The sequence below is a fragment of the Hypomesus transpacificus genome, chromosome 1 (genome assembly GCF_021917145.1).
Source record: "Hypomesus transpacificus isolate Combined female chromosome 1, fHypTra1, whole genome shotgun sequence".
Classification (NCBI taxonomy): Eukaryota; Metazoa; Chordata; class Actinopteri; order Osmeriformes; family Osmeridae; genus Hypomesus; species Hypomesus transpacificus.
This window is the reverse complement of record NC_061060.1, coordinates 10431147-10438799: the sequence shown is the minus strand read 5'-3', so window position 1 is coordinate 10438799 and position 7653 is coordinate 10431147. Positions and strand designations below refer to the sequence as shown.

The 7653-nt window shown below is 47.7% G+C and overlaps 1 long non-coding RNA gene across 2 annotated transcripts; it reads right to left on the bottom strand.

Moving 5' to 3' along the window:
• Positions 1 to 252: 252 nt before the first annotated feature.
• Positions 253 to 7203, bottom strand: LOC124466763. Of its 2 annotated transcripts, none has more exons than XR_006955994.1 (3): positions 4381 to 7203; positions 3170 to 3215; positions 253 to 859 (listed from the first exon to the last, which is right to left on the bottom strand). It is a non-coding gene; the product is annotated as an uncharacterized LOC124466763 (long non-coding RNA). The 2 variants fall into 2 exon arrangements; XR_006955989.1 differs by lacking the exon at positions 253 to 859 and having other exon boundaries at positions 3122 to 3215; positions 4381 to 4474; positions 4561 to 7203.
• Positions 7204 to 7653: the final 450 nt, after the last annotated feature.

Sequence of the window (7653 nt, the reverse complement as noted above, 5' to 3'; positions counted from 1 at the left end):
GACGCGTAAGCATACCTAAACACACATAGCAAGAGTTGAACCAACTCTGGGTTGAACCAAGCCAGACTGGGAAGGTGAATCTGGAATGGACTGGACGAGAGCGAGGCAGGGTAGGCCAGGGCAGGGCAGGGCAGGGCAGGGCAGGGCAGGGCAGGGCAGGGCAGGGCAGGGCAGGGCAGGGCAGGGCAGGGTAGGGCAGGGTAGGCCAGGGCAGGGCAGGGCAGGGCAGGGCAGGGCAGGGCAGGGCAGGGCAGGGCAGGGCAGGGCAGGGCAGGGCAGGGCAGGCAGCATGTCAACAGGCCCCTGGTAAGATCCCGACGGAGGATCCTTGTCAAACAGAGAAGCACTGTCCTAATATCATGTTTGAGTGGGACAACAAGGCTATAACTATTTCATTTAAACAATAGGGTTAAAACATTCATTTATACTGTCTTTCTCTCAGACTTGGACATGGTCTTAGTACAACATTTTCTAAATGTTCTTCAGACATAGTGGTTTGTGAACATTTCCAAGGTTTAAACTGATGACAGTAGGTTCAGTAGATCCAGTTGAATGTCAGTCCATATTATGAACATATATAAACCAACACACATAAGCACACACACACAAACACACACAAACAACCCCCCTCACACACGTGTCTCCTTGAGAAGGAGGAAGCCCCAGAGAAGGCAGGTTAATATCAGGAGCACTTGACAACAATGGTATGTTATGAAAAGCTGCAGCAGTAATAAGGTCTTTTTGTTGGGACTTTAGAGCAGAGCCACATCACATCATTACTCATCCCGCCAGCCAATTTGCCTGTCGGCATGGCAACCGGCCTCGGCTGAAGCCAGAAGCAAGACCGGAATCTCAATGGCTAGATAGAAAAACACACACACAAAGAATGTTCTAGATGAGAAAAAGTTTACAAGTGGCACAGCGGACCCTTGGTCAAGGTCTCCAAGATGGAAAAAGTAAGTTCTGTAACGTCTGAGCTTTATCAATTCTCGCAATCTCTACGATACAAACAATTCTATACAGCTTAGCTCTGCCGAACTCTTGAGGAAAACATGAATTTCTGTGTGGATAGGGTTCACTGCTTGTTGCCTGGCGTGTATGTGAGTGCATGTGTGTAAGGTGTCAGTCCAGTAGAGGTATGTGGTGGTGTGTGCGTGTGGAGTTGTCCTCCGAGTCGTCGGGGTGTGTGTTGGGTCAGTATGAAGCGGTCAGCAGCTGCTGTCTGGCCCAAGTCCTGTGTTTCCCAGGCTGGGGGGGATTGACAGGCCAGTAATAAAACTAGGCGCCCTGGTTGGGCTGTGTGCAGGGACCATTGTTCCCTGGTCGGGGCCCACGGCTGCTGTTCACTTTCTCCCATATGCATTATTCAACGGCACAGGAGCTCCCGGAGAAAAGGGCCCCCATTCAGGGATCCTCTTGCCCTTGTTTTGTTTTGCTAATTTTCAATTAAAATAAACCATCTCTGGCCAGAGCAGGGGCGAGCGAGAATGAGCCAAACAGGGGTAATCTCTCTCTCTCTCCCATACTTTCACACTCTCTCTTTCTTTCTATTTCTCATCACTGTTTTCCTCTCAGTCACTCTCTCTCCCTTTACTGTCTAGGGGTATTAGATTAAACAAATGAATGAGGATAAACTGCTACTTATAATCCATTCTGTGGACGATATGTTTTTTACAGTGGAATTTAGGGAAAACAAAAACACTGTATGTGGTTTCAGTTGAGAGCATACGTTGGCTTCTGATTAACATTTGTTGTAGTCAACATGTCCCAACCATGACCCTATTACTACTAACCTGCTACAAATATCCAGATCCAGTCAGATCAAATAATTTATTTTCTTTTTTTGTGCTTTGTTTTCCGTTGACCTCAAATAAAGTGCGCTCCAATGATTTTCACACTTGAGGTCTGGCCAGGATTCCCATATGGTGTTAGAGCGGACAAAATAATCACAAAGACAATGACTCTCTAATGATGACTCTCACAGGTCATTAAATGAAGCTAGCTAGGACAGACTGGACTAATCAATAAGTCCACTGATAGGTCCCTTTTGTTGTCCTCTTTCACACCGGAGGGGGCTGAGCCAACCTCTGGGAGGGGGTCTGGGTAGGGAGGACAGATGCAGTGACAGTGGGGAGTGAGGAAAGTTAAAGATTCACCACACATCTGTCACTCCAACTGGGGAATCCACCATGAGTCTGCTCCCTCTGACAGCCTGCCTGCCTGCATGTCTGCCTCTCCCCATGCCTGCCTGCTTACCTGTCTCTGGCTCTGTCGCTCAGCTTGCCCATCTGCCTCTCTCCCAAACACCCTGTCTGCGTCTGTCCCTCTCTCTGTCTGTCCTTCTGCCTGCCCGTCTCCATGCCTGCCTGTCTTAGTCTCTGTCCTAGCCTGCCCATCTGCCTCTCTAATCTGTTTCCCATCCCGACTAAGCCAGCATTCGTACCCTTCACAGTGTACTTAAGAGAAGACCCCTAATGGCTGTACTTGTGGGTTTCCACATGATCGCAGCACTCTCTCTCTCTCTACATTCATAATTACAGTGTTGAAACGACAACCTGTTGTGGCCTCCTGAACTCTGTATTATGCTGCACTGTCAGCAATAACTTCCCTCAACCTGTCCAACATTTTAGACTTGTGTAACCAGAGAGAAAGGGGGAGAGATCCAGAGAGGGGGCTCCCCTGTGTGACAAGTGTCCCAGCTCTGTGTTAACACTCCTGGGGGTGACTGAGATGTGGAGGGCCTCTCAGCTTGGCTGGGCAAAGCCGGTTCCCTGCTGGGCGCAGGTGAGCTCTCAATGCGGCCTCCCCTCAGCACCTGCCCTCTTTGTTGAGAGCTGATGGCTTTATGGTGCGGGGGGATCTGTCTGTCTCTTGTAAAGGCAGCGGCGTGGGGACCAGTCCAACCCTCACTGCTGCCTGGGTATTGTGTGGGGGCCCCCACAGCTCCCAGAGTGACCCAGTCAGCCAGACAGAGCGGCCCTGCCTGTGCCCACCCCGCACACATGCACACACTCACACATGCGCACACACAGAGACAAAACAGATGTACGCACGCACAAACGTTACAAATTTCCCCCCTTCTCTCTCTACCCCCCCCCCCCCACACACACACACACACAGACTCAAATCATGAGCCAAAGCAGTCCAGTCTGTCTGCTATGTCTCTTACGTTCAGTGTTGATGACGATCTGCTCCTTCCACGCTGCTCCAGCCACCTGTTCTTAAGAAAACATCACACAGCAAAACAACTCTTTTAGTCAAACTCATCATCAACATCATCATGCACAAATGTATAAATTAAAAGGTATTTGACCCTTTATGATTAGGGGTATAGTATGCAGCCCTAAGAAAGGGTATCATAGTTTATCAGTGGAACCCTATGTCTCGCTTGGCTTTTGAGAGAGAGCTGTATTTTAATATGGGTCAAAGACACTGTTGAAAGGCCAGAGAAGGTCCTTGATGGCATCGAAATAAACCCAGCATTAATGTTCAATTTATATGATTTTCCTGGATATTAAATTTTACTGATACGCTCAACCAAATTAAGTGACTGAAAGGAGGGCAATAAGACGCTGGGTATTTGAGAGGGGCATCTTAGAAACCAATTACCTGACAAGAAATAGATCATTATTTTTTCTCAGAGGATTGGGTTGTTGAGGAGGTGGGGGGCAAAGGTGGTTGCTAAAAGGAAGGGAAGGTTTTTTTTATGATCCAGGGGAAAGGGGGGGCACAATAAAGACATAATCATCTCCTCTCAACTTTTTCCTATCCAACTTTCAGATTTTAATTTGCCGTCTGTGAAGTGGTACCTAATTTACTTTCTCCTCGTCCCTTCAATGCGCCATTGTTGCTGCTGCTGAGATTCTGAGCTTCCTCTCTTAGCTCACCTCGGCGTGAAATTGGTTTAATGAAGCTGAAAGGTATGGCTCTCTCACAACACTGTGGACTCTAGCGACACTGCTTCATCCTCATGCACGTACGCAAGCATGCGCACATGCACGTACACACACTGAAACCATCCCCACGCACTCACATTACCACGACAATTTATAACGCACCACACAAAAGATCCTTATCTTCCACATTACATCAGGGGATATTACTGGGGGCTTTGAGAGAGCCTAATTCTTTGGCAAACGGTTGATGGGGATGTGGGGGGGTGTGGGGGGGAATTGGCCAAGAGATTTTCTTTAGGACATGCATGAGATGCTTCAAATTAACAGCAAGTACAAGTATTCAAATGGATCATTGGAGAGATCGAAAGTGAGACAGAGAAAGATAGAGAAAGCGAGATAGAGAGAGACAGCAAAAAAGAGAGAGAGAGTGGAAAAGAGAGAAAGAGTGAGAGAGGCAGGATAGCCATGAGGAGGTGAAACATACCTGTGGGCAGCAGCACCTTGCTGTGTTTCCCACCTCCTCCTGTCTGACCCTGTGAAAGGTGCTCTCCGGTTACCTCTCGCCCTGGGTGTGGTTTCTGATGGGAAAGGGAAGGAAGTCCTGTGGGATTATTGTGTGTGTGTGTTACATTAATATGATCCCCCCCCAAGTCATATCGCTTACTTCTTCTTGTCCTCTTGTAGGACAATCAAATGGAAACGCATCCGAAACCAAATATTCTGGGCCGCACCGCATGTTTCAGGTTGAGGTCCATATTTGAGCTGATACACGGTTGAGATAAAGGAGGAAGAGAAAGTTGGCTGGTGGAGCGGAGGGAAGTGGCTGAAGAGAGAAGAGGTTGGCTTCAACATTGTGCTCTGGCTTCCCAGCAGAGGTGACAGAGAGCCTGGTGGGCAGCTGTTTGGTTTACAAGTGTGTGTGTGTGTGTCTGTGAGAGAGAGGGAGAGGGGGGGAAAGAGAGAGAGAGGAGAAAGGGATGAGGGAGGGTGTCCCAGAGATAGCTCCTGAACTGAGAAGAGACTAAAGAAGCCATGCGACTTACAATGGTGTCTTTACTTTGTAATGACACGGACAATATGTAGAACTACTCTCTCCTCTTCAATGGCGGCTGTTACACTAAAGAGACTGACCACTTTCTCTCTGTCTGTGTAACTATGGCAAAGAGCACGCACTGCTGTTTGTCTTTCAAATACCATCGTGGGTGAGGCTGCTATGTATACGTACGAAGTGCGCCCTACAACTTTTCTTTCAGTGCCGGATTGTGAAACTCACAAAAGAATGTCAAATTGTCGTCCTCCGATTTTGTTCTATTGTGAAGCCCACAATCTCCTTTACAGAGTGGAGGAAAATTAGTTCTAAACACCTTTTCTTGTTTCCTGCTATTTCAGTGTCTCTGAGGCTGGTTTGGTGAAAAAAACGTCGGGATAGCTATGCATTTTAGAAACCAAAAACACACACATACACACTCACATTGCACATACAAATCAGACCACACCACACACACACACATGTTTAGAGAAACACTCCTTCTAAACAGTGGTGTTTAGCCTCTTGCTGTGCTAAAACCTGATCTGCAGTAGAACCAGGCAGGTTAGATTACAACTGAGGGGAAAAGAGGGAGTGCTATCTTTTACAGGTAATCTCTCCATTATAAGTAAACACTGTGGTAGGAGACACAATACCTTTGGAGACATCACACATTCCACTCAGGGTCTCAAATCAACAATAGTGTTTCATAGCATACAGAATAACCATTAAGAAAATCTTCTCTTGTGTTGCAGGTGAAGTATGTCCTTCATATTGACTTGGTTGAATTTCTATTTTTAAACTAATTGAGAGTGAGACATGTACATATTTTAAGCACGACTAATACCCCAACACTGTTTCAAGAAACTTAAAGTCTTATTTGAAGGACTGAAAGGCAAAATCTCCTCGCATCACCAGACTAAACTGTCCTCTTTATAAAAACCATCTGAATGACAGAAAATACTAAAGACTTCTCCATAAATTGTTTCTGGAAAGTTCCAATCAATGGCTCAGTCAGCACTCCATGCATGTAGTACTGCTGCCATCCACCAGCAGGTGCTAGTGAGCAGATACCTGGTTGCCAGGTTTGCATGTGGCGCAGAGAGATCTTGTTTGAACAGTGTCAGGAACCCACAGTGATTTTTGGGGTTTGTTTAAAGACAGAGGTTAAGACCCAGACGATCAGGTAGTCCAACACACCAGATTGAGGCTCGGTTTTAAGTTTCACTGATAAAGACTAAAAGGATTTGTGAACCAAGACTCGCAGACAAATGCACCAATATCAAATAAGCAATCGCCAGAGCACACAAGTGTGTCTTCACTTACCCCTCCTTTTCTCTCTCTAAACAATGGAGCAGCATCATTAACGTGGATAAGATCTCAGTTACATCATTACAGCAGACTATGACAGGACTGAGAATTGAGGTTGGGTACTTTGGTGTTGTTTTTGTCAAAGTGAGGTTTTATCCTATATTACCTATATTACTATATTTATCCTATTACCCTATATAGTTCAGTGAGAGGAGAGCACGGTGACCCTTCATAAGCCTTCCCAATGAGTGCGAAGAAAAACCACACACACACACACACAACCACACACACAAACACAGCAGTGTGTCACCTGTGTGACCCGTCCATGGTCACACACCTGGCCCGCGGCCATCCCCCACAGGGATCCCCTGCGGTTCGACACGTTCACCGCATGAGTTGACACGTACACACTGTAGGGCACGCTCACACACACCGGCACATGGGGGCCACAGCCTGGAGGCCCCTTAGAGGCCCCTGAGAGAGCCCACGCTGAGGTCATGAGGAATTACAGTGGGGGGGGGGGGGGACTTACCCTGCGTTACTGTCACACAGGACGAGCCACAGGCCGTAGACCAACGACAACAACCGCAGTGGAAACAACAAACAGCCAACTCACAACCACATGACAACCACCCCACAAACTCTGCTGACACCATCGTTTTAGCTGCAACCACAGGCCACACTCCCAGAGCCCATCCATCATCCACATCACCACAGCTTCATCACTCACCAAACAGGCTGGGGCATTCGGAGATGTGAAACACGCATCTCTTTGATTGATCACTTTTCAAAAGGCTTCCTTTATTCACGGCATGTTTGGAGCCTGACTGGGGCGAACCGTCACATGTGGAAACCCATTACGACATGAGGATGAGTATGACGGGACAGATCATGGGAATCTCCATCCTTGGACTCCTGCCCTCCCCTCATCCTCTTCCTCTCCTGTTCGACGTCTCCTCTCCTCTTCCTCTCCTGTTAATCTTCCTCTTCCTCTGCCGTTAATCTTCCTCTCCTGTTCATCATCCTTTTCCTCGCCTGTTTCTCTTCCTCCCCTCTTGTCATTGCCTCTCCTCTCCCCATCCTCACCCCTCCTTCAGTTACAACACAGCTCCTGAACGTAGGCAGGGGCCCCAGGTTCTGAAGATGGGCTTCCACCCAGGACTGGTATGTACTGTGCAATTACCCCAGTGGCTCAGAGAGTACACACTAATCATTAGACTCCATGCTATTAAGTGTGGAGGCGTTGGCACAAACAACTTTAAAGAGAGACCACTAGTGTCAGGTGTCAAATAGAAAGATTTACTACTCCAGGCCAATTTTCTCGGTTTATTTTCCTGTCTCCCTCTAGTCTGTGTGGGGTGTTTAGTCAGACTAGGCCAAGAGTGTGAGAATGCACTCAGGTTAGCAGTCTGTTTGGGG